The following is a 27,036-nucleotide window of genomic DNA, read 5'->3' as shown; positions in this document are numbered from 1 at the left end:
TGTTGCTCTGACTGATGCTGCTGTTGCACTAAGTGTTTTGGTGGTGCTAAGTGCACAACCACAGGAACACCGTGCACCAAAACAGCATCACTCAGCATCAACATAGCACAACTCAACAGCACCACTAACCACCACCCCAACACCACTCGTCACCACAACATTATCACTCAGCAACACCACATTAACACAATGCACCAACACAACAACACTCAGCACATTAACATTATCACACTGCAACACTACAACATCGCTCCGCACCACCACAACAACACGCAGCACCACCCCAACATCACTCTCAAGCACCACATCATCACTCGCAAACACCACATTAACACTATACAGCACCACACCAACACTCCAAAATACAACAGTACTCAGCACCATCACAACACCACTCAGCATCACCACATAAAAATTCAGCAACACCACAATGATCCTATTATTTAATAAGTGATGCGGGTGTGTTGGTAAGTGTTGCTAGGCTGCTGGAAAGTGATGCTGCATGTGTTGTATAGTGATGATAATGATTCATTTAACGCCAGGCAAACACAAGAGAAGTCCATCACTCCAGGCTTCCACAGGACACACACAACACCAGACACACACAAGCATCATGCATCCACACAAGTAAAGCATCCACTAGCGTAAGGTAGACACAAGTGTAAGGGATGCACAAGGGATAAACATTCACAAAATGTAAGCGTTCAAAACAAAATTACACAAAAAAAGTAAATACATACACCAGCATCAATGAAACGCATCTAACACCATCACTATATCTATCACCCTCACTCTATCTATCACCCTCTATCTATCTACATATCTATCGACCACACTCTATCTAGCGCCCTCACTCTATCTATTTCTCACACTCACTCTATCTATCTATCTCACTCACTATATATCAATATATTGATCTATCTCCCTCACTTTATCTACCTATCTATCGCCCTCAATATCTATCTATCTAGTTATCGCCCTCACTCTATCTATCTACAGGCCTCTATATATCTATCTATCTCTCTAGCTCCCTCACTCTGTCTAGCTATCTATCTATCTATCTATCTATTGCCCTCACTCTACCCATCTATCTATCGATTCCTTAACAAGCAAAAAAAACACAAGCAACACATACAATAGCAACAAACATACACAAACATCTAACATACACAAGCATCACTAAGCATGCTCAATTATGCTACAGTGGTGCACAGTGATGCTGTTGTGCTAATAAGTGATGCTGTACTGGTGTTAAGTAATGCTGTTGAGGTGATAAATGTTCCTGTTATACTGTTAAGTGATGCTGAGGTGATAAAGAGTGAGAATATGGTATGAACGAGTGATGCTGGTGTGTTGCTAAGTGTGGCTAGGGTGGTGGGGAGTCATCCTGCATGTGTTGCATAGTCATGCTGGTGTTGCTCTAACTGATGCTGCTGTTGCACTAAGTGTTTTGGTGGTGCTAAGTGCACCACTACAGGAACACAGTGCACCAAAACAGCATCACTCAGCATCAACATAGCACAACTCACCAACACAACAGCACCACTAACCACCACCACAACACCACTCATCAGCACAACATTATCACTCAGCAACACCACATTAACACAATGCACCAACACAACACCACTCAGCACATTAACATTATCACTCTGCAACACTACTACATCGCTCAGCAACACCCCAACATCACTCTCCAGCACCACATCATCACTCGCAAACACCACATTAACACTATACAGCACCACACCAACACTCCCCAAAAAAACAGAACTCAGCACCATCACAACACCACTCAGCATCACCACATAAACATTCAGCAACACCACAATGATCCTATCGTTTAATAAGTGATGCTGGTGTGTTGGTAAGTGTTGCTAGGGTGGTGGTAAGTTATGCTGCCTGTGTTGTATAGTGATGCTGGTGTTCCTATGACTGATGCTGCGATTGCACATAGTGTTCTCATAAATGTTCGCAATAGCCTGTAAATGCATATAGAAAATACACCTAAGCAGCATACTTTCATATTGTAAAAAGAAGGACAGATAACTCCAGCAAGCAACACATTTACCTAAGTATATCACTAAATAAGAAGTACATCGGCTAACCCAAAAAAAAATTTAGACACAAAGGTTGCAAATTAATATTCAACATTGTTACAAATTAACAACAACATCTATAAAATAGATAATTCTTTCGCATAATTATGTATTGAGTATTAAAGTTTAAACTTACCGGTCAAACGACGCAGGAACAAGACCGGGAGAACAACGCGGATTGCCCACGCAACTGTTCCCGAACATCTAGGAAAGTCCAAAAAGAAAAAAACATCCAAACACGTATCCCCTTATGCCCATAAATAGGGAGCAACACCCTTATGCCCACTGTTGCATACATCAAACATAGTTGGCATACACTTTATTATCTAACACATATAAAGCAAACCACCAATAAACACGTTTCAATAAGAAAATAGACTGCATACACTACTACAAAGTCACACATACTCTGGAAATGGACTGCTACATATTCCGTCCATGACTAAACTAAAAATTCAAAAAAATGGCAAACACATTCGCAAAAAAATCTATATTCTATTAAAATTTAGACTTAACTGTCAAACAACGCAGGAACAATACAGGAAGAACAACGCGACTTTTCCACGCGACGGTTCACAAACATCTACGAAAGTGAACGTTTACGGACGTCAAACGCAATGCAACGTCACAAAACCTAGCGCTACGATTGGCTCAAAATTACGTCATACCTCAAATAATAACAATATTTCGACAAAAACTAGAACGCTACAACAATAAAGGGAACACATTGCGTATGCCATTTTTAAAAAAAACAACTTTATTAAAAACTTTACAATATTATACATTAACACACTGTACAAAGACGTACTGTAAACAATACACAAACACGTTCACACTGACATGTATATTACTAGTCCATCTGTTCAAAATTTACACAACAATAGGTGGATTTTTTCACAAATAAATGTGCGCATTACAAGGTATAATTGTCACAAACACCTGCTGGATACACTTATTATCTATCCTCAACTTTGAAACTTGCACACCCTCACTCACCTTCACACCCTCACAACAATCACCCTCAAACTCTCAGCCTCACTCACCAACACCTATCATCACACACTCTCACACCCCCTTACCCTCACACCCTCATTCTCACACACACACTCACAACACTCACACCCTCACTCATACTAAAACAGTCACCCTCAATCACTCTCACACACCATCACACACCCTCAAACTCCCAGACCCTCACATGCACTCACCCTCACACTCACACCGTCCAAGTCCACCCTCCAACTACACCCTATAACTACAATACCACCCTACAACTCTACATTCCAACTACAACTCCACCCTCCAACTCCACACATAAATAGCGTTAAGCAATATTTATTTTAATACGTAAAAATCGGATTACACACTTGTAGCTATTCAAAAATTAAAATTTAATGCAACGCAAGGACAGTGCAGCAATTAATACACAAAAATGCAGAAAGGGATTGTAAAATAAAACATTTCTTTAACAAAAAACATAAATGCACACAAAATAGGGAAACATCTGAATACACACCAAGTAATACAACAATTTAAAAGTGGACAAAGCCATCTAAAGGAAACAAATTCACAACATAAAGCACTTACTAAAGTAAGGGAAAATAAACCATTAAAAAATGCCAGAATAAATCAAAAACACAAACAAAGAGCAGAATCACAAAAGCACAAGACTTCACAGCCTAATTGCAATTCTTCCAAAACTACAAGAAAGTATTCCACTCAAAGTAACAAAAGAAATCTAAACAATGCATTTAAGTATTAAAAAAAAGAAACCAATAGTTAAGTTTCACGTCATTGACACAGATGTCTACAAGCAACAACTTGAGTACAATAATAAACGCTCTAATCCAAAGAGAAATGATTTTAAACAATACACGTTCAACTAATCATCAGTCACAAGATGGATGAACTTGCACATTGTTAGGAAAGCTGGTTATAGACAGGGAACATTAACATGCAAAGGTACACGGAACAAAGCTTACTTAACAAGGGCCAGAACATTTATAACTGGCTTTTAACAATAACTTTCTAGAAAGTGCAAAAGGAAAATACAGTTAGACTGCATAAAAAAGACTGTCTTCCCTACACTATCTCAGAAATACATCCCATCAATAAGGATTAAAATAGACTGTTACACAACAATAACAAAATAATTACATACCCTAAATAAAAAATATCACAAACATTAAAACATACAATTACAAAATAACAGTTTGTAAAAAATTATAATAAACACATTAAATCACTGTACATCCTCTTAATACATTGAAATGAAGAATGAAATCAGCATATGAAGATAAGTATCCTTTAATAAATCGAAGAGCTCAATAACATATAATCCAGCAAGTTCAGCATCACAGGAACAAAAGAATGCAAACACAACATACATAAATATACTCGAAACGAAATAGCCCTTCGAAGTTCAAAAAACAGTTCATGTACGTCAAATAACAAACACCAGCTAAAAAAACATTAAATTAGAGTTGTCGCTAACATATACATTACATATCAACGATAAAAAAATAGAGTTAAATTTTATTTAAATAAATAACTAAAAAATATTACAATCGCTAACAAAAAATGTCACTATTTATATAAATACACTCAAAATCATTAATTAATTTATACATACTATGGATACTACATTAAATTAGATAAAAAATCACTTAGAAATAAAATCTTACCTGTCAAACGACGCAGCAACAGCACACGAACAAGCACACGCCTTCCGCGCACCACCATTCTCGATCATCTGGGGAATTTCACCGTTAACGTAAGCAAATCGGAACGCTACGTCAAAAACGTAGTGCTCCGATCGGCTACAAATAAACGTCAATCAAAAGTAAACAGTGACAAAAAAAAAAACTAGAACGCTGACGTAGGTAGCGTCAAAGTGACGCATTGCGTCGGCCATTTTAAAATTATTACATTTAATACGGGAGTCAACAGACACAAAACACACACATAACACAACACATATTAAAATACACACACACAGTTTAATTACATAAAAACACACATAAGGCAGGACAATTCAAAAGGGAAGCTCTATCACATTTTATTTAATACAACACATATTAAAAAAACACACACACATTTAAATTACACACGCTCACCCCCCCTAACTCTCACCCCCTCACACACCCTCAATGAGCCTCACACAACATCACCCTCACACACGTCACACACCCACAACATCACACCCCCTCACTCACCCTCACACACCCTCACCCTCACACACCATCACACACCCTCAGCCTCACACCCCCTCACTCACCCTCACACACTCACACCCCCTCACCCTCACACCCCCTCACCCCCCCTCACCCTCACACACCCTTGCTCCCCTCACACCCCTCACAACCCTCTCACACTCACTACACCTCACCCTCACCCACACTCAGCCCCCTCACCCTCGCACCCTCTCACCATCAACACCCCTCACCCTCACACACCCTTACACTCATCCCCTCACCCTCACACACCCTCAGTCGCCCTCACACCCTCACCCTCACACACCCTAACTCTCACGCTCACCCACTCACACACCCTCAGACTCCATCACTCACACACCCTCACCCTCCATCACTCACACACCCTCACCCTCACACAGTCACACACCCACACCCTCACACCCCCTCACTCACTCACCCTCAGCCTCACACACCGTCACACACCCTCAGCCTAACACGCCCTCACTCGCACTCACTCACCCTCACACACCGTCACACACCCTCAGCCTCACACCCCCTCACTCACCCTCACACACACTCACACTCCCTCACCCTCACACACCCTCGCTCCCCTCACAACAATCTCACACTCACTACACCTCACACCCTCACACACACTCACCCCCCTCACCCTCGCACCCTCTCACCATCAACACCCCTCACACACCCTTACACTCATCCCCTCACCCTCACACACCCTCAGTCACCCTCACACACCCTAACTCTCACCCTCACCCACTCACACACCCTCATACTCCCTCACTCACCCTCACACACCGTCACACACCCACACCCTCACACCCCCTCACTCACACCCCCTCACCCTCACACACCCTCGCTCCCCTCACAACACTCTCACCCTCACTACACCTCACACCCTCATCATCACACACCCTCACACACACTCACCCACTCTCACCCTCGCAACCTCTCACCATCAACACCCCTCACCCTCACACCCCCTTACCCTCATCCCCTCACCCTCACACCCCCTAACTCTCACACTCACCCACTCAGACACCCTCACACTCCCTAACTCACCCTCACACACCCTCACCCTCACAGCTCAGCTTGCAGGGTAATCAGTTTGCTTCCTCCACCCCATTTCACAAATACACAAGGGTACTTTACAATCAAAAAGAACTAATGTATGTGGTTTTCATTGTTAACTTGTAGATCAGAATAAAAAAAACACTCTTCTCAAGGTTGCTATCTATTAACATTTTACATGAAGTGTTCCACTGGACACAAAGGTCAGGCAAGATAGATGAAGTGATGAGGTGGATATTGCTAGCGCCACACATACAGCAAAGGCAGACTGACTGTATTCCCTCAAGACATTTTCTGCAAAAAAACAGGATATTAATAGTGAACATTATGCAAAAAGCATGCGTAAAATAAAAATTATAACAAATATTCAAAACTCAATAATTCAGGATTTTAACAAGACTATGCACATTGGTGAGGTGGCAAAGTTTCAGAACTAAATTAGTCACATCTCTTCCCTGTTGAGCTTTCGACATTTCTAGACACAGAGGTTGGTCTACTTTGGGGGTTGTCGTATGTGTGTGTGTGGGGGTGGTGGTTTTAAAGTCATAATCCTCAATAGAAACGCACTAAATACTAAGTAAAGTAATGGGATTAGGATCTCTATGAATGCGAGACATATTGCATTGCTGTGCTTCTCTCCCCTGCTGCACTCTCCTGCTCTCTAGAGATGTGGCATAACAACAAGAGCTGCCATCAAAGTCACGTAAATACAAAACATGTTGCATTCAAAATGCTATAGATGTCACATTCACAAAAGTTAAAACTATTGGCGTTGTGAATGACAAAACTATCAATTTAGCTATTTCAAAAATCAACACACAAAAAAAATGATTTACAAGACCAATAGCTCCAACTTTTCTAATGCGAGACCTATTGCATTTCCAATGCTTGTTTAGCATGAAGCTACAAATCTGAATGTGAGCATCAGTGGAATGAAAGTGAGTGCAGTTCCTTTAACATTGGCGGTCAGCAAATATTTCCGGATGATATTTTATTTAAGCGGAATGTTCAGGTAATTTTTGAGTGCAAAACTACAACTCTGAATGTGAGCAGCAGTGTTTTGAACATCAGCAACTGGGAATAAACTTGAAATTACATTTTCAAGTTGAATTTTGAACTGCACAGACTAACTGGGTAAGTTTCTGAGTGCAGGATGCATTTACCCTAATTATGCATACTTTTGTTGTAATTTCGTGTAAGTATGTTACCGCAAGCTGTGTGATTTTCGCACACCCCACATCAGAATGCATGAAGCGACTTTTGCTAGGTGGTGTGGATTGGTACTCTTTCTTCTCGTATTCGGTATGCTTGACGACTTGTGTTTCTCACAGCAGAACCTCATTTACTTTCTGACAATGGGTAACTACCAGAGACTGCGTATTACGAACATTCCCCATGCAGGCTCCTTGATAGAGGAGCTCTTTAGCTCCAAAGTGTCAGCAATTAGTCATCAATTACAGCAGGATACGGGCTGATAGGTTTTGCTTTTAATGGCTGCTAATTTCATATTCTGCTTACCTTTTTTCCCCAAAGAGGTGTTGTGTATGTACAGTGCCACAGTCATACGATATGGCCTTCATGGCACTGTAGAAACAAGTGAAGCTAGAGCAGTTGAGGACGGTATATGGAAATGCAGTATAGATGCACAGTGAAGTGGGGAGAGAGATAGAAAAAGAGAGAGTATAATGTGATTTTTGGGTTGGCTTAGCGCCAGCGCCCATGCGCTACTCGCTCTGCGAGGCATGCTTGGGCATGTTATGCACTGGAAGCCCAGCCTGAGTCCGCTCTCCGCCCATAGTTGTCATTGGCTTGTGTCAGTGTCCTTCAAAAATGCTGGCTTCTGATTCGTACATAGGCTTGTTAGTCCCACCTTGGTACCGCCTTGTCAGCATTTGTTACCGCCCATAACAACTGGAACTTTTACTGGGCTTGTTGCATGGTCTCCGTTATTTAGTGGGTAAGCACTATTTTCTTTAATGGTCCTTCCTTATTCCAGCGCAAGCCGCTTTTACTTTAGCAGGCGCGCTGCTTTAATTAATTAATTAATTTGCAGCGCGGTCCGCATTAGCTCAGTGTAGCACATGCAAACAAGCATTTGCAATTAACTAGGTCTTGCATTTAAGCGAGTTTAAGCTATTGGCATTGTAAATGACAATAACTTTTATTTATGTTTTGGTTTTTGAAACATAAATAAAACGCATCGTCATTTACAATGCCAATAGCTTAATCTTGCATAAATGCGAGAACTATTGCATTGCAAATGCTTGATTAAAAATTGGGACTATAGTACTTTGAGTCCATATTGCTGGTATATAACCTTTTACCGTTGCTGTGCATACTTGTATTAAAATGGGTCCACAAAGTGCAGGTTCTGATTTATAAGCATCTAGGGGCATATGGAAAACCATAAACCTGTCCGTCTGTTCCTTCCACTTCATCATCCAATACATATCTATGCGCTGCACACAGCACATTAATCGCATGTTGATGGTCATTACACAGGCCATGGAAACACTTCCCACATATGCTTCAAACAAAGACAACATCCTTCCAACCCCACACCCTACATGGTGCACAGAAAGCGCTTCAGTGCCCCCACATAGGTGTAGTGGGCGCTCTATACTGCAATACAATAAATTACAATGTAGAAAATACATTCCCCCGAATTTCTTTTTCAGAATCTCCCACTTTTCCGTTTTAATATGCTGCATTGATGGATGATATGATTATGTAAAATCTGCAGGGGTTGGGCTTTTAAAAAATAAAAATGTTTCATCTGATGATTAAAACAAAAAATGCGCCTTCTGCTACCTGTTTAGGACGGAAAAAAACATAACGAAACTCAGAAACTCATTTGGAGTACCCACAGTGTTTAACCAAACAGGAAGTTAGTCACTATCAAAAGTGTAACAGAAGTAGGACTAAAACTGCGCGAACCCATAGCATCGTCTTAAACGTGGCGGCCATGATATATTCAATTGCCTATGATATGAAATAGTTGTAAATAATGTTATTTTCCAACACAGTGAAATGTTAGGCTAATTATCGGATATAAAGTGAAATAATTAGTTTACATAATATGGAAAAATGAATACACGGGTTTTAATGTGTTGACCTCTAACATTATACGTGAAAGGAACGCCTATTCTCAAGTTGACTGTTTAAACAGTAGTTTTACTTTTGGTTGTCGTAATTCGTGCTAACTTTATAGTAAACATAACTGTGGTTGGTGGTCCACGTTTGTACGCGGGCACGACCCATCTGAGCGTGATGATCTTGGAGTCTTTACGGAGTGCACGAATGAGCTACTCAGGAACAGTGGCGCCAGTATTCAATTCTGAAGCAGTGGAGGGTAGCGAGAAATAGAGAGTTGCAGGCTCAAAAGATTTTCTACTGAATAAATGAGGTAAGGCAGAAAATAAAACTGCGATGAGAAGTTGGTAGGGGGCGGTGGTGGAACCTTTTACGGCGGTGTTTAGGGTTGAAATTGCTCTCTTCTGATTCAACGAGGCTTGGTTGGGCGGTGGGGACCCCGGTGAAGGCTTAGGCTACGAGCTCTCAAATTTCGAATTCAGTGCGTGATTCATTTATGAGACCGTTTTATCTTTTCCATTTGAGTAATTTTAGTCTTGGATTTGCAACGTGATAAATGTCTGTGAGTACTAGCATTTGTTTATTTGGGAGTTATTTGTTGCCGGAAGACATAATACTGCTTTAGAAACACATTTACCTTTATTGACGATCGACAGTACGGAATGGGATCATATGAACTTAGCCCTGTTGTACATCACTATGGGCCCGATGTAGGTAAATCCCATTTACCGATTTTGAAATACCGAATCTTACCGATTCGGTATTTCAAAATCGGTAAATGGGATGTAGGTCCCAACATCTGGATTCTTTACCGAATCCTTAAAATTCGGTATTTACCGATTCGGTAAATACCGAATCGGTATTTGCTATCGAATCCTATGGGCCTTGAAGCCCATAGGATTCAATATCAAATACCGATTCGGTATTTACCGAATCGGTAAATACCGAATTTTGCAAGGATGCAGGGGGTGTCACTTTGACACCCTCTGGCACCCCTGTTTTAGGCTTGTGTGCCATGTGGCACACATACATGCCCTTAGGGCATGTATGTGCGCCACATGGCACAGGTGTACATGCACAGATGTGCATGTACACCTGAATCGGTATTTTACCATGCAATTGTATTGCATGGTAAAATACCGATTTTCAAAGCCCTGTGTCAATGTTAAAATTGGCACCTACATACCAAACATGCATTTTCGGTAATTTTACCGACCGGTATATTTACCGATTCGGTAAAATATACAGAATCGGTAATTTTAACGATTCTGTAATTTTACCGAATCGGTAAAATTACCGATTCGGTAAAATTACCGAAAATGCATGTTTTTTACCCCCTACATCTCCATGGCCATTTACCGGTCGGTAACGGCCGAATTCGGCCGTTACCGGCCGGTAAATGGCCAAAATCTCCCACCTACATCTGGCCCTATGTGACTTACTTGAGGCATTTAATTCAGCCGTCCGAACTGGTTAACAGCCAATCCACGAATGAGGAAAGTGCAAATACAGATCCCAGAAAATAAAGTGCCATTAGCTATATAACTAAGGGCCAGATGTAGGTGGGAGATTTTGGCCATTTACCGGCCGGTAACGGCCGAATTCGGCCGTTACCGACCGGTAAATGGCCATGGAGATGTAGGGGGTAAAAAACATGCATTTTCGGTAATTTTACCGAATCGGTAATTTTACCGATTCGGTAAAATTACAGAATCGTTAAAATTACCGATTCTGTATATTTTACCGAATCGGTAAATATACCGGTCGGTAAAATTACCGAAAATGCATGTTTGGTATGTAGGTGCCAATTTTAACATTGACACAGGGCTTTGAAAATCGGTATTTTACCATGCAATACAATTGCATGGTAAAATACCGATTCAGGTGTACATGCACATCTGTGCATGTACACCTGTGCCATGTGGCGCACATACATGCCCTAAGGGCATGTATGTGTGCCACATGGCACACAAGCCTAAAACAGGGGTGCCAGAGGGTGTCAAAGTGACACCCCCTGCATCCTTGCAAAATTCGGTATTTACCGATTCGGTAAATACCGAATCGGTATTTGATATTGAATCCTATGGGCTTCAAGGCCCATAGGATTCGATAGCAAATACCGATTCGGTATTTACCGAATCGGTAAATACCGAATTTTAAGGATTCGGTAAAGAATCCAGATGTTGGGACCTACATCCCATTTACCGATTTTGAAATACCGAATCGGTAAGATTCGGTATTTCAAAATCGGTAAATGGGATTTACCTACATCGGGCCCTAAGACTGCTAGACAGCATTGGTCACTAAATCCGACAATTATCTAATTACCATGCACACACTATATTAAAATAGGATTCTGATTGAATGGCTTTCCCCGTGGTCAGAAAAAGGAATTTGAAAAATATATATTTCTCAAATTACTTAAATTAACTTTTGAAAATTAACATTTGGTTTTACAAACAACACATGCATTGTCCTGCTTCTGTGAAATTTACTTTGCTACCAAATGGCTGCACCTGTCATGCCCCGCTTACGCCACACTAAGGAGTTGAAACTTTTGACTGGCACCGGTACTTCTACTCAGTGGTCGCAGTGGGGAAAACAAGCATTTACAATGCAATGGTCTCTGCATTCTTAAAGTTAGAGCTATTGGCATTGCTCATTACATTATTATTATATATATTTTTTTTAAAACATAAATAAATGGTATTGTCATTTACTATGCCAATAGCAGGGCAGGAGAGCAAGCAAAACCAATGAGGGGGCAGGAGAGCAAGCACAACCAACGAAGGGGCAGGAGACCAAGCACAACCAACAAGGGGGCAGGGGCAGGAGAGCAAACTCAACCAACGAGGGGGCAGGAGAGCAAGCACAACCAACGAGGGGGCGGGGGCACGAGAGCAAGCACAACCAACGAGGGGCGGGGCAGGGGGGCAAGCACAACCAACTAGGGGGCAGGAGAGCAAGCACAACCAACGACGGGGCAGGAGAGCAAGGGGGGGCAGAAAAGCAAGCACAACGAGGGGGCAGACGCACAACGAGGGGACAGACGCCAGAAAAACACGAGGGGGCAGGAAAGCAAGCACAACTAGGGGGCAGACGATCACAACGAGGGAACACAGGCAAGAACACAGGCACAATCAAGGAAGAGAGGCAAGAAAAGCGAGCAATCCCGGAGGACTCGGCAGCTTATCTACTTCTTCCGGCAGCGGTCGGGCAGAAATGACTTCAGAAAAGCGCTGACGAACAAATTATTCAAAGTCTAAACACCACTTTCCTTTACTATCATTCTCAGAGTACACTGTTTTCCTTTTGGGTTCTGCTATGAAGAACTGTGGTCAGATTGACAGAGAAGTGGAGTTAAAAGAAAAGGAAAAAAAGGCTATGATGCCGACAGCACTGGCCATGTCATACCTCTTTTTTTTTTCTTCTTATGGCAGATGGGGGTGGACAATACAGGAGGGAGGCTGGGACTAAACGCACAACTGGAGGAAGAGTAAAAGAAAAAGTGCTAGGACGCATCCAGATCTTTTTTCTTCCTAAAGAATGGGATATGTGTGTGGCACAGGCCTCGTAGGGTGGGAGTGGAAGCGGGAAAGAAACTTGGAGAATGGGAGAGTGGTGCGTGGGAAAAAGTGGCTGAATCCTAATACAAGCAGTGGTCAGCAACAAATTAAAATGAATCAATCTTTGCTTAGTTCAAGTGCTCCACACAGGGAGTATGAAGTGACGCCAGACCCGCGCTGAGCAATTAGGAATCAGCAAATAAGACTGACAAAGAAAGGCAACAAATGGTAAGCAATGAGCGGGCTCCAAGCCCTTTACTGTTAGCAATATCCCCTGCAGCAACAGTGCATGTGCGCTGTAAGGTGAATCCTCAAAACTGTCTACCTTACCCATTCACGCACAGAATCTTGAAACTGCAGAGTTCTATCCATTGTAACAGAGGATTATCTGTGTACAATAAGCAGTGACCTTCTTCTCTCAGAGTTTTTTTTAATTAAATTTATACTTTATTGCATTCACAAGTTACATACACAGCCGACATCGCCTACAACCCGGAGGCCGGCGGCATCAAAAAGAAAAAAAAAAGGGGGGGGGGGGAGAAACGCCCTCCAATCCCTGGGTACAGGTAAGTTACACAGCCATAAAGACCAACAGTTCTAGGGCCTGGCGGCGAAACCGCAGGAGTGGAACAAGCGTGCAGGAGCAACAGTTCGTAGTGTCTACCGTTGAATGATCATAGCATATAAGCAGGATGCACACCCCACAACGCCAACAATGTCAGATCCAGGGGCAGCATGGCGTAGTAGATTGGCAGGACCGAAATAGCCACCTGGGAAGAGCTGCGTATAAACCCGGAGTCAAGGGCCAGACAAACGGGGACCCAGGGAAGGGTGTATAAAGGGGAAAAAACAAAAAAGAAGAACCTCCCAGTCAATAACAAACCCACCCACCCCAAAAGAAGAACAAGCCAGACTACTTAAACCCGTGCCCACCACCCACCTCCTAGTCTGCGCCCCAACCATGAACCCCTCAGCAGGCTAAGGGAGATAAGCAAATGCCCACCAGTGCAGGATGATGCTCTGGGAAGGGGACTGCGGCCGCCAAGAGCCCGTACAGCTCTCCCCAGCAACCTACAACTCAAAAACCTCTCAAACGGCAGGCGTGACTCACCATACTGTCATAACCTTGAAGCATTCAGCCGACACCCTCCTCATCCACAGCTGATGCAGCCCCCTCCTCCTGCAGCACATCCAGCTCCACACTCTCCGGGTCCGATTCACCATCCTCTTTCGCACTCTGAAACGCTCGAAACAAACCCCAAAAGTTTTTGGGTCTGCTCTTTGGAGGCAGGAGTTCGCTATACACCTCCGATTGCGTGCAACAGTAAAGCAAGTCTGTTTCCCACCGTTTTCTAGTAGGGACTGGTCCTCGCATCCAGCACAGTGCTATAAGCCGCTTCGCCGTCAGTAATGCCATGTCCGCAAGGCGCCGCATAGCCACAGGAAGAGGTTTTGAGAAACCAAGTAAGGCGAGCGCCGGGTTTGGCACGATCACTTCGCCAAGGATAGCGCTGAGGTCCGCAAAGACCTCCACCCAGTACTTATGTATGGCAGGACAAGTCCAGGCCATATGGAGGAAGTCTGCTGTGTGAAAATGACAACGCTCGCACTCCGCTGATTCTCTAAGGCCATACCTATGCAACCTCTCGGGCGTGTAGTAGACACGCTGTAGACATTTAAAATGTACCAGGCGATGCCTACCGTTGAGCGAGATTTTCCTGGTATTAGTCGCACAGTAACGCCACATGTCGTCCGAGATGGGAGATTGGAGGTCAGCCTGCCAGGCCAAACGGGCCTTGGAGGGGGGATACAGCCGTTGTCTATCACCCAGGGACCGAAGAGCAGTGATCAATTTGCGAGCTGAGGGGGTCTTGATGACATAGGTGAGCTCCGGCACTTCCGGCGGTTCAGTCAAGTCCGGACCTAAAACGGAAAGGGCCGCTCTGCGAACTCTGTGATATTGGAAACTGTGAAGTAGCGTTGCCTCAGGACAGGGGTGAAGGACCTGCTGTAGCGTTTTCAGAGTGCCATTCGAGAAGAGGTCACCCATGGTAAGAATGCCCAGGTCACGTAGCGCCTTCAGGACGCCCTTCTCTGTTAGTGGAGCCAACCAGGCCGCCCATTCTATACGGAGCAAAGGTGAGTACAGTAGCGTGCACTCGCGGGAGCCAATCAGTGCATGCCAAGCATGATTCGTGGCAGCTATAGAATCCAGATTGCCGACCCTCCTATCAGGCGGATAACACACTGTTGCGGGAAGCGGGACGGGGTCAGCAAAGAGTCTCTCCAGTTTCACATGAGGGATACCCGGATCCCCATGAACCCACGTATGTAGGTGTGCACCCTGAGCAAGCCTGTAATATCGCTCCAGGTCCGGAGCCCCAAGGCCCCCCTGGTCATATGGAAGGGTGAGTATTTGCCACTTCACCCGCGGCTGTTTGCCCCCCCACGCCAGGCGGACAAGAGTCTTGGTAAGTTGCCGGAAAAAAGCTTTGGAAAGGACAACTGGTATGTTCACGAACAGGAAAAGGAATCTGGGGAGCACCACCATCTTCATGAGCGCAATCCTACCCATGAGCGAGAGCGGAAGCCTGGACCATACTTCGACATCATCCACCAGTTTGGAGTAGGCCACTCCATAATTCTCGCGTACCAGGACCTCCGGATCCGTATGTATGCGTATCCCCAAATAGCGGATAGAGTCCGTGGTCCATTGCAAGGGGTACTCCGAGTCGAAAGGGAGCGTCACTGGGGTGAGGGGCAACGCCACCGATTTATTCCAGTTGACGCGGAGGCCCGAAAGAGCCCCGAACCTCACCACTTCCCGCAGCACCGCAGAGAGGTTAACCTCCGGGTCCCGAACATATAACAGAGTGTCATCCGCGTATGTGGAGATACCGATCTGGTACGTAGGGAAGTTGATCCCCTCAAACCGGTGATATTCTCGTATAGCGCAGGCGAGTGGTTCCGCCACCAAGGCATACAGCAAGGGAGAGAGGGGGCAACCCTGACGTGTGCCCCTTCCAATTTCGATGGGAGCCGTGACCAGGTTACCTATTATCAGCCTCGCAGTAGGTTTGTAATATAGGGCACCCAACATTTGCAGAAACGGCTCCCCTAGGCCAAACTTACGAAGGACCCTCAGCATAAACGACCATTCCACAGAATCAAAGGCCTTCTCCATATCCAAAAAGATGGCCACAGCTTTGTTTTCGTGTTTGACATGTTGGATCGTGCCTAGGACCGTGCGAATATTATAAGTGAGATTGCGTGAGGGAACAAACCCAGCCTGCTCCGGGGCAACCAGCTCCGGAACCAGCAGCGCCAAACGAGTCGCAAGAACCTTAGCGTACAGCTTCGCATCCACATTTATCAGCGATAGCGGCCGGTAGGAGCCACACTGATTTGGGGGCTTGCCAGGTTTCGGGATGGTAATAAGCAGCGCCTCTCTCATGGATTTCGACATGCTGCCCTGCTGGCAAATGTCATCGAACAAAAGCATCAAGTACGGGACCAACTGCTCTTGAAAGGCCTTATAGAAGGACACCGTGAGACCATCCGCACCAGGAGCGCTACCAGATTTCATGCCTTCCAGCGCTTCCGTTATCTCCTCCTTCTGTATGGGGGCCATAAGGAACTCCCTCTGCCAGTCAGCAAGGAAGGGCATTCGGATGTAGCTCAAATAATCGTCGATTTCGTCCTCGAGATGTGCGTCCCTAGAGGAGTAGAGGGCAGTGTAGTAGGCGTGAAATTCCGCCAAGATATCCTGCTCCTCGGCAACCACCGCCCCAGTAGCTGTCACCAGCTCCTCGATAACCAGTGGGGGCCTACTGTTGCGCATTAGCTTAGCTAGGAGTGCACCAGGCCGCTCCCGCTCCCCATACACCCGCGCCGTCGCGTATTTACCCATATGCTTAATTTCCCTGTCCGCCTCCTCCTGAAATTCATCCAACAAGGACTTAAGCTCGCTCGTATCAGCCGCGTCCCCCGAGTCCACTGCCCGACTATCCAGGGCAGCAAGTTGAGTCTCGAGCAATTGCAGGCGCCGCCTGATGGCTTTGAGCACCCCTGAATGCTTCGCCATAGTCATCCCCCTGACGTAGACCTTAAATGCGTCCCAGAGAACTTGAACGCTATCAACCGAGCCCACATTGGTTGCGAAATATGTCTCTATGTCCTCGGCGAGTTCCCCTCTGAAAACCTCGTCCAAGAGGGAGTACGGGGGGAACCTCCACGTGAAGGGGGGGATCATCCTGGGAGGAGCCACCAGCAGCAAGAGCAAGGGCGAGTGGTCAGACAGCGTGCGTGGGAGTACCGTGCAACCCTTAACCATATCTAGCAAAGAGCGGGAAACAAACCAATAATCTATGCGTGTATGGATGTTGTGATAGGCCGAGTAGTGCGTGAACCCACCCCGCCCCGAGTGCTTATGCCGCCACACATCAAGTAAATCAAGCTTCACGCATTCAGACAAAAGGAGGGAAGTGGAAGCCGCAGGGGACCTAGGGGGGCCCGCAGATCTGTCAAGGTCCGGGTTCAGCACCAAGTTAAAATCCCCCCCCCCCACAGCATTCTAGAGCCCACAAACTGCCTGCAGCTGTCAGCAAGCGAAGCATAGAACTCCGGGGAGTCGTAATTGGGGCCATACACATTCACCAGCAAAAGATCATGACCCTGTCCAACACAGCGTGCAACCACAAATCTCCCTTCCGGGTCTACAATCACACGGGTCAGCGACAATCGGGATTTGGGATTAGCCCATATGAGCACCCCCCTAGCATGCGTTGTGAACCCCGCAGCGACACAAGCGGAGCCGAGGCCCCGCACCTGCAGCATAGGGCTGGAGAGCGGCAAATGTGTTTCCTGCAGTAAAGCAAGGTCAATGTGGTGGCGTTGCAAATAGGCTAAGACCTTCCTGAGTTTGCGAAAGTCGTTGAGCCCCCTTACGTTCCAGGATAGTAATCTCAGAGAGCCCAGGGAGCGCTCCGCACTCAGTGACTCAGCAGTGGACATGGCAGTTTAGAAAGGAAGATGTCGCAGAGCATATGGAGTGACAGACACAATGTAGTAGTCGGCAAAAACAAACCCCCCACCCAACCAACCCTGAACCCCAAACAGCATAGCAGCAACAATACTTGAGCATTACCAACAACCACCCACCCACAGCCGACCAACCCCAACCCGGTCAGACAGCACATGGCACTACCCACCCTAAACCCACCCGGAACACCCCACTACAAACCCAGGACCCTCTAGAGGGTCGAAAAGCCGAAAGCGCAGGGGCAGAGGTTCTGGCCAGACTACAACACTCTCCAACAAGGGCCAGATACCGTCGTCGCTCCCAGCCCCACCCCCATTGCGATCGGCACCCCAACTAATCCCCAGCAGCAGAACAAACAGAGTGGCGAACAATCAGGGCAACAAAAGTCCGAGCTCCTTTACGCGTCGCAACCACCCACCAGGCATTTTAAGAGTCACAAACCAAAGTGCTATGGAGGCAAAGGAGAGTCACACCGAAAACTGGAATACAATACATACAGTCACAGTGAAGCAGCTAGGCCAAGCTATGCAGTGTGGGACAGTTCAGCCCTGGCCCTCCGTAGATACAGCATCCTCATCCTCCGCACCCTGACCCCTCTGGCTGTCGCGCTGTTCTTTGGCCCATTCTTTAAGTGATTTTTTCAGATCAGCCGGGTCGGTGAAAAAATGCGAATGACCTTGTTTGTTTATCCGGAGTCTCGCCGGGTATAGCATGGCGTAGTCGAGCCCCATGTCCCTCATCTGCTTCTTGTAGGGGGCGAATCGTTTCCGCTCCTCCTGCACCCTAGCTGTGAAGTCAGGATAGAGGGAGATGTTCATTCCTTCAAACTGCAAGTCCCCCTTCTCCCGTGCCAGGCGGAGGGCCAGGTCGCGGTCCCTGTAGTTCAACAGCTTAGCAATGATTGGTCTCGGTGGGAGGCCAGGCTGCGGCTTGGGACCGAGAGTGCGATGGGCCCTCTCAACAATAAACATGGGGGAGAAGACGTCCTCCCCCAGGAGCTTATGAAGCAACTTCTCAACAAACAGTTCCATCTTTCCGGTGTTGGTGGATTCCGCAACCCCCGTGATGCGGATGTTGGAACGCCGAGAACGCGCTTCCAAATCCTCCGTTTTGTCCTGTATGACCTGGAGAAGGCGGCTGAATTGCTTGCGATCCTTGTCCCACTCCGTCTGGGCCTCCTCCGCTTCCGTCAGCCTACGCTCCGCCATGTCCAAACGTTCTGCATGTTTGTCCACCCTTTCCGACATCCTGTCCATACGGAATGATAAGGCGTCGATTTTCGAGCCGATCGCAGACATACTGTCCTGCAGGCTTTTCTCCATGGCGCCGAGCATCTCACGAATGTCCGCACAGAGCGAGCCTTCCGCCGCCTGAGTTGATGTCTCCGGAGGAGCGCTCTCCGCGCCCTTCGGCTTCCGTTGCTCGAACGTGAGCTTCGGCTGATTTCTGTCCCCTTTCCCCATGGCAGAGGCCACAGAGGTGCGCCAAGCAAGGAGCAAGAGGCAGCTCGACGTGGGAGGAGAGCTTGGGGAGCAAACTACGCAAAGCAGTCCAAAGTGCAGTCAGGAATGGCGGTCAAAGATGGCGGCCGCGGGCCTCGTGGCATAGACTAGTCCAGGGGGAGAAATCCAAACTCCGGCTTCGCACCACGTTGCAGGCCACACCACCGGGTGCTGAGAAGCGCCAGTACACACCAAAGCACGTAGCACAATACCAGTGTCCTCCCAGTCCACAGGCCGAACAGAGTATCGGCGAAGCCCGCCAACCGGCAGTCGTAGGGCGCCACTTCCCGCGGTCCGATCCGTGGGTCACTCCAGGTAGCCCCAGGTCTCCACCAAAGGGACGCAGCAAACACTCCCGAGGCAGCGGGGCCGCAATGAACCCGCACTGGCGAGGACCGGTCCAGAATCAGCACCAGGCAGTAGGCTGTCCGGCAGAGCGGGGCCACACAGGAACCTCACGCCGCACGTAGAGTTACGTAGGGCGGACAGCCCCCAAGGATAGTCCGCGGCTTGCGGCCTGGTCCGCGACTCCAAACTCCGCGGGTCCGGTAATCGACACCTCCACCGATTTCAGCCAGGAAAGGTGCCCCCAGCAGCTCCAGGGGTCGTAGAAGCGAATTCCGCCCTCGCTGGGGATAGTGAGGCACCAAAAAGGATCGATGTGACGAATATTAAAGGGGCTCAGGCGAGGAGCTCAGCGCTCACACGTCTTGCATGGACGCCAGCAAGCTCCGCCCCCTTCTTCTCTCAGAGTTGTTGCAAAGTACATTTGGGATATATCTATATATGTAAATATAATATCAAACCTTAGTTCTCAACATGCATGCACACACTTCTCATGTAAGGTTTTTGGGGCTAGAAACAGAGGTTAGAGGAGAACAATGAGTTTTATCTGCACACAACCAGCTCATTTTTTATGTAATTCATGTACTCTGAAGTCCTTATGTAATATTCTATTGTAAAGCGCTCTGACACCTTCGGGTAAACTTCGCGCTATATAACAACAAATAAATAAACACATTTGCTCGCAGCGCTTTAACTTCTGGAGTGAAGTGAACCCGCATCCTCGGCCGTCCATAACTCCTAGTCTTATTCCAGGTAAAAAGTAAGAAGGCTGAAGAACTTTTGAGATCAGTCCCATGTCCAGAGTGAGTACAGTGCTTGTGTGTTTCTCACAATCTGGTTTGTCTTTTCCAATTAAGTAGGAGGGACTACACATATCACAATGTAAACAATCACTATTTTTTACCTGAGTGTTCAACATGTCACAGATTTTTTTCTTTTTTTGAAAAATTTCCAATTCTGCATTCTTGGACTCTTAATTTCAATTTTAGCATGGCAAGTATGGGCTAAAACTTAAAACGATATCCCCTAACTCCAATGCTTGCTGAAAAATGAGAGCTGGTTGAGAGTTTCGTTTTAATAGTAAATTAATGTCAGTCTCACAGTGGAAATGCTAACTGGAGATAGAATTACCATGAGAATTAGTGAAAGTGGGAATCCTAATTCGTGCAGAGTATCCTTCATATTCAGTGTAATACAGCAGTAATATTTAGTGAAGGGTGACAGTAATAATTCTAAAGGAAAATCAGAGCAAACTGGGCTTCTTGATCAGAGCCCTGTGGCTAATGAAATCAGTGCAGAGTGGGCAGCATGTGCAGTCTTATTAGGGGTACGGTCACAGTTCTCTGCCTCTCCCAGACTCAAAACAAAAAGTTGTTGTCCTTGTTGAAAGCCAATGCTGTGGGTTTCAACCCTGAATGTTCAAGATTTTGGTTCTTCATGAAGCCAGGTACCCAAACGGGTCTATGGGAAAAATAAAGTACTTTTTGCAGTATATACTTCACAAAGGGGTTTGTAAACATATATGGTGGGAAAGCGCACATATCTGTGAAACTCATTAAGTGCAGGCTGGTCAATCAAATACAAATTTGAAGTGCTTTTATTGTTTGATTTGGTAAGATTTTAGGACCACATCTAAGTCTCAATGAAACATGTACTAAGTGCTTTACCAATTCATGAAATATTGAGTCTTGTCGCACACTTTAGTTCAGTGACTTCTTAAGGGTTTCTCCTTGCTCAACTGGGTGTGATTTCTGATATTTATGTTTCTCTCAACTTCTTTGCTTGATTTTGCTTGCAAGAAAGTGTCATAATCATTGAAATGTTACTCACAAGACACTAACATTATGAAAATGTTACACATAGCAATCTGAAACCTTGGCATCTCTGCACTTCTCAGGAGACCCGTTGACTTTAAGAGTCCTACACGTAGAAATACCAAAAGATTTGAGGGCAATGGTGTGACGTGTACAATGTGGAATGAGATGTTAGGGTACACTTAAGTCAGAGTTCTTCAATCCAGGGGGGAGCGCCACCCTTCCAGGGGGATGTCTTCAGAGGTACCTTTAGGGAAGCAGCCCCTGGGTCTGCACAGAGAAGCTATATTACACTATTTCAAACCTATTTGTAAGCCTCTGTCATTAACCACACCCACTCACAAACCTACAGTTAACTAAACTCCTATTGCGTTGAACATTATTTGCTGCATATGGCCCGGGATATGCAGGTGGCGGTTAATTATGTAGTGTGCCAGATTCCAGAAATTTCTGTCAGGTGGTGGGGGGGCCCGACGTTTTAAAAAATTCAGTTGGCGGGGCTCAACCTACAAAAGTTTGAAGACCTCTGCTCTAACACAACACAGGATGCGTTGCACTTAACTGGACTGTATAATAAATGTTTTATTGTCATGCGGTTTGACCACTGCTTACTGTGTTATGGGGGACAAGGCTTAGTGGAGTGATAGGTGAAGAAGTCTGAGAAATAGACACACATTTGCGGTTCATAGTATTGAGACAACTTTAGTCCGCTCTGGAGGTACTTTTTAAGTCTCCCCTGAGACAGTGCATGCACTGTTGCTTGTGAGAAATTTTGTTGGCTTATAGTGGACTCTGAATCCACCCATAGCTTACCATTGGTTGGCTTCATCGTCACTCTCATTTCCTTGCTTCTCTTTGGTCATTGTGTGCTGGCTTAATTTCCCCTTTGTGTGTTTGCCCTCCTCTGGAGCAAGGCCCAAGTAACTGTGTTCTTTCGCTGCTTGCTCTTTTGGAGCTACATTTTTCTTTTAGTTGAAGCACTCCGTAAGAGTGCATGTCCTAGCAGACAGTCTCCTTTATGTGATTCTCCAGCCCCCTCACTGCATCTATCTCTCACCCGTGTGCTTTTGTCCCCTTCTGTGTTAGTGCTTGTCTCCAACCACTGCCCGCCTTAGGGCTTGTCCCCACCTTCTATTGTCTGCCTTGGTACTTTTCCCTACCTCCTACCTGCTTGTCCCCACCCGCTGTCGGTGCTTGTCCCCACCCGCTGTCGGTGCTTGTCCCCACCCGCTGTCGGTGCTTGTCCCCACCCGCTGTCGGTGCTTGTCCCCACCCGCTGTTGGTGCTTGTCCCCACCCGCTGTTGGTGCTTGTCCCGTCCCGCTGTCGGTGCTTGTCCCATCCCGCTGTCGGTGCTTGTCCCGTCCCGCTGTCGGTGCTTGTCCCGTCCCGCTGTCGGTGCTTGTCCCGTCTGTGAGAAGTTGGCCCGATATGCAACGTTCGCTATTCTAGCGACCGCTATGTATCGTTCCAACGACCCTTATGGTGTTTGGTTGTAAGTCAACCTATAGACCAGCTATCCTAGTAGCGTGGATACGAGCAGTCTAAGGCTAAAGACTCGAGAGGGCGCGTTAAGCCAGCTGTTTACCACACATGTACCCCTTGAACACCCAGTGAAAGGACACCACACAAGTGTTATGAAAATAAACAGGATATTTATTAAGATTCACAACAGCCCTGGACTCTTTATGAGGACAGGGTACTAAGCACAAACCAAATCTCTTAGGAAAATACTTCAAGTGCACAATTAAAACAAGTGTCCGAGGACACGGAAAGTTTAAGGTCTCGGGCGGACCCGATAAGGCAAGTCGGAAGCGAGGGACTCGGGACCCTAGAGTAAAGAGGCTATGCAGGCACCGAAATGCCGAGTTACCTAGCCACGAGGGCTGCGGCTGCACAAGTCTTACAGGCGTCGGGGTCTTCGCTGACGAGCCAGGAGCCGGAAGAAAAGGAGTTGCTGGCCGGCGACCAGTGATGAATAGTTCGTAGAGATCCAAGCCTGGATCAGAGATTGTTGATACCTGAAAGCAGAGGGGACCAAGTTCGTACTACTAGTCAGTAGTCAGAGGGTACCAGGATGGCACCGGTTGGCCGTCACCTCGACCAGGTGAGTGGGCGACGCTAGGCTCTGCAGTCTCCCGGACCAGGAGGCGTTGTCGGCGACCACGGCGGAGGTGCGAGCTGTCCCACGAAGGATGATGCTGTCGGCGTCGCTGGGCCCAGGATGGGGCAACAAGCCTTGGCAGATCTCAGGGCCACGTGGTGGGCCTAAGATGGCGTCTTGAGTGGACCAGGAGGGTCCGGGGTGCTTCTCGCAAAGATGGAAGCAAGGGCCAGTCTGGAGCAACCAGACCAGCAGTGTTGATTGTCGGATGTCGTCACAGAAGGGCACAAGCCAGCGGCTAGTGACCAGACAACGTGCTGAGCAGCGAGCAGAAGGGCCCCACGCAGATCGTGGAGATGCTGGGAGACTGCACTTCGATGCTGGAGCGGCTCAGGGTCGGGGCTTCTCGGACCCCAGAGCACTCACCAGAGAGTTACCTCGATGGTCGTGCTGGTTAAGAAAGCGTGCAGGTTTTGATGATGGCCGGTCCCTCGAGGTCTCGTCGCACCCACAGATCACAGCTAAGCTGATGACGTGGGTAGAGGTCAGAGGTGCAAGGGAAGCCGGTTCTCGTCGAGCTGGGCCGTCGGATTCCTTGAGGAAGGACTTACAGCAAACCGCAGAGTTCTTAGATGGTGCCCGCTGATGCAGGGTGACTACTCCTTAGTCACAAGGGAGAAATCTTGAGAAGAGTCTTGAATGTCCTTTCGTAGAAAGTAGTTCTTGAATCAAAGATGATCTCATTTGGAAGGGTCCCCGCTCCGGCCTTTATTCTAAAGAAAGGGGTGGGTACATGACTAGGTCCTGCCCTAAGGGTGGGACCAGGAAGGGAGGTAGTTACACCCCTCTCCCCTGCCGGACTGTCCCCAGGCCAGGGCTGTCGCCCCTGGAACTGGTTCTAACCGGCAGATGCGTAGTGAGCACCGGGGTGCCACTCCGCAGTCACCTTCTCGCAAAAGCCCTACCTACCCAGAATACACAAACCCTGTCTGGGACGGTGCGAACACCGCCCTCGACAGGAAACCCTTTGTCCAAGCTCTCCTCGCTGGAAGGACTCCCAGCAGCAGGAGGTCAGACTCGTGTCTGTGGTGGCAGCATCCATTTTGTGGAGCTGAGGCTTTAGTTAACTTTAACCGGGGTTCACAGTTACGTACATGTCGCGTCCCTCTAGAAGGGCGGAATGCTAACCTCGTCGCCAGAGTTGGTGAGAGGGCAGCATCCCGATTCGTATGACACCTTACTCGACATGTCTTGATAACGCGACACCGAAGTTACCGATGTGGTACGCGTTATCATGGAACAGCCATTGGGTCTTGATTCCGCAAGCTGCAACCGGGCTCGGCTCGGGCCAGAACCTAGTTCACACGAGCCCATGCACTCTGCCTTCAGGATTGTCAAGGCCTGCCATAGGAGTGACTGATAGGAACTCGAGTGTCCATTGTATGGTTAGATATAGAGCTACTATATCTAAAGCAAAGTGTGATTACACGACTTCGCCCCAGCTGTCATGCAGCCAGTTGTGTCAAATTTAGGAGGCCAGCCAGGGGTGGCATAATACATGCTGCAGCCCCTGACGGCCCTGGGTACACCTATGCCCTGAGTTACAGGGTCTGATAAGGTGGCCCAGTACCAATTGGTAAATGCACCTAGGGTACATATTGTAATTTAGAAAGAGAACAGCCAGGCTGTGGGTCTGATTAGCAGGCCCACAGCCAGAGAAAGTCGTAAACCAGTGAAACAAAAGCAAAAAAATCTGGGTGATCATAGGATTGCAGACCCTACTCTCCTACATGACCCCCCCCAAACGTCGGAACAATAAGCTAACCTTGACCAGGTGAGTCTTCTTGTTCTAAGTGGAAATATCTGGAGAGCCCATCGGCATTGCCATGATCAGTACCAGGTCTATGTTCCACTGTAAAGTCCATCCCCTGTAGGGAAATGGACCACCTTAGCAGTTTGGGGTTTTCACCCTTCATCTGATTTAGCCACAAGAGGGGCTTATGGTCGGTCTGAATCTTGAAGTGAGTGCCAAACAAGTATGGCCTCAACTTCTTCAGGGCCCAAACCACAGCAAAGGCCTCCCTCTCAATAGCTGACCAATTCTTCTCTCTAGGGGTCAGCCTTCTGCTTATAAAAGCAATGGGCTGGTCTTGACCATCAAAATTCAGTTGAGAAAGAACAGCTCCCACACCCAACTCAGAAGCATCTGTTTGGACAATGAATGGTTTGGAGTAGTCCGGACTCTTGAGGATAGGCGCCGTGCACATGGCCTGCTTTAGGTCATCGAATGCTTTTTGACAGCTCGCTGTCCACTGAACCTTTTTTGGCATTTTCTTGCTTGTCAGTTCGTTTAATGGTGTCACGATGGAACCATAGTTCCTGACAAACTTCCGGTAGTATCCAGTCAGGCCCAAGAAAGCTCGAACCTGAGTCTGGGTGGTTGGAGGAGCCCAGTCCCTGATTGACTGTATCTTGCTCTCCAGTGGTTGAACCTGGCCTCCACCTACAAGGTGGCCCAGGTATACAACCTGTGTCTGCCCTATCTGGCACTTGGTGGCCTTGATAGTGAGGCCTGCTGCTTGCAGAGCCTCTAACGCTTTCCGCAGGTGGACCAGGTGATCCTCCCAGGTGGAGCTAAAGACAGCAATATCGTCAAGATACGCCGCACAGAAGTCATCCAGCCCAGTAAGGACTTGATTCACCAACCTTTGGAAGGTGGCAGGTGCATTTTTCAGACCAAAGGGCATCACCACGAACTGATAATGCCCACCAGGGGTTGAAAATGCGGTTTTAGGCTTGGCGTCCTCAGCTAACCTGATTTGCCAATACCCAGCTGTCAGGTCAAACGTACTTAAGTAGTTGGCCGAGGCCAATCTATCGATAAGCTCGTCTGCCCTCGGTATTGGGTGGGTGTCAGTCTTAGTGACTGCATTGAGACCCCTGTAGTCTACGCAAAACCTCATCTCTCTCTTACCACCCTGGGTGTGAGGTTTCGGCACTAGAACTACGGGACTAGCCCAAGGGCTATCCGAGGGTTCAATGACTCCCAGCTCCAACATTTTCTGCACTTCACTCTTGATGCAGTCTCTAACGTGATCAGGCTGCCGGTAGATTTTACTCTTAACGGGCAAGCTGTCACCAGTGTCAACCTCATGGGTGCACCAATCGGTCTGGCTGGGTGTTAGAGAAA

General features: G+C 47.1%; 1 protein-coding gene across 2 annotated transcripts in view; it reads left to right on the top strand.

Moving 5' to 3' along the window:
- Window positions 1–9,674: 9,674 nt before the first annotated feature.
- LOC147697773 (uncharacterized) overlaps window positions 9,675–27,036 on the top strand; it is a 303,212-nt gene continuing 285,850 nt past the window's right edge. For both annotated transcript variants that reach the window (XR_015299158.1, XM_086933339.1), the window contains exon 1: window positions 9,675–9,788. The gene's annotated coding sequence lies outside the window, so the exon portion shown is untranslated. The remainder of the gene's footprint in view (window positions 9,789–27,036) is intronic.

Source organism: Lissotriton vulgaris, chromosome 8, assembly GCF_964263255.1.
Source record: "Lissotriton vulgaris chromosome 8, aLisVul1.2, whole genome shotgun sequence".
NCBI lineage: Eukaryota > Metazoa > Chordata > Amphibia > Caudata > Salamandridae > Lissotriton > Lissotriton vulgaris.
Note: the sequence above shows the minus strand (reverse complement) of the source record. Positions and strands in the feature narration are given on the sequence as shown.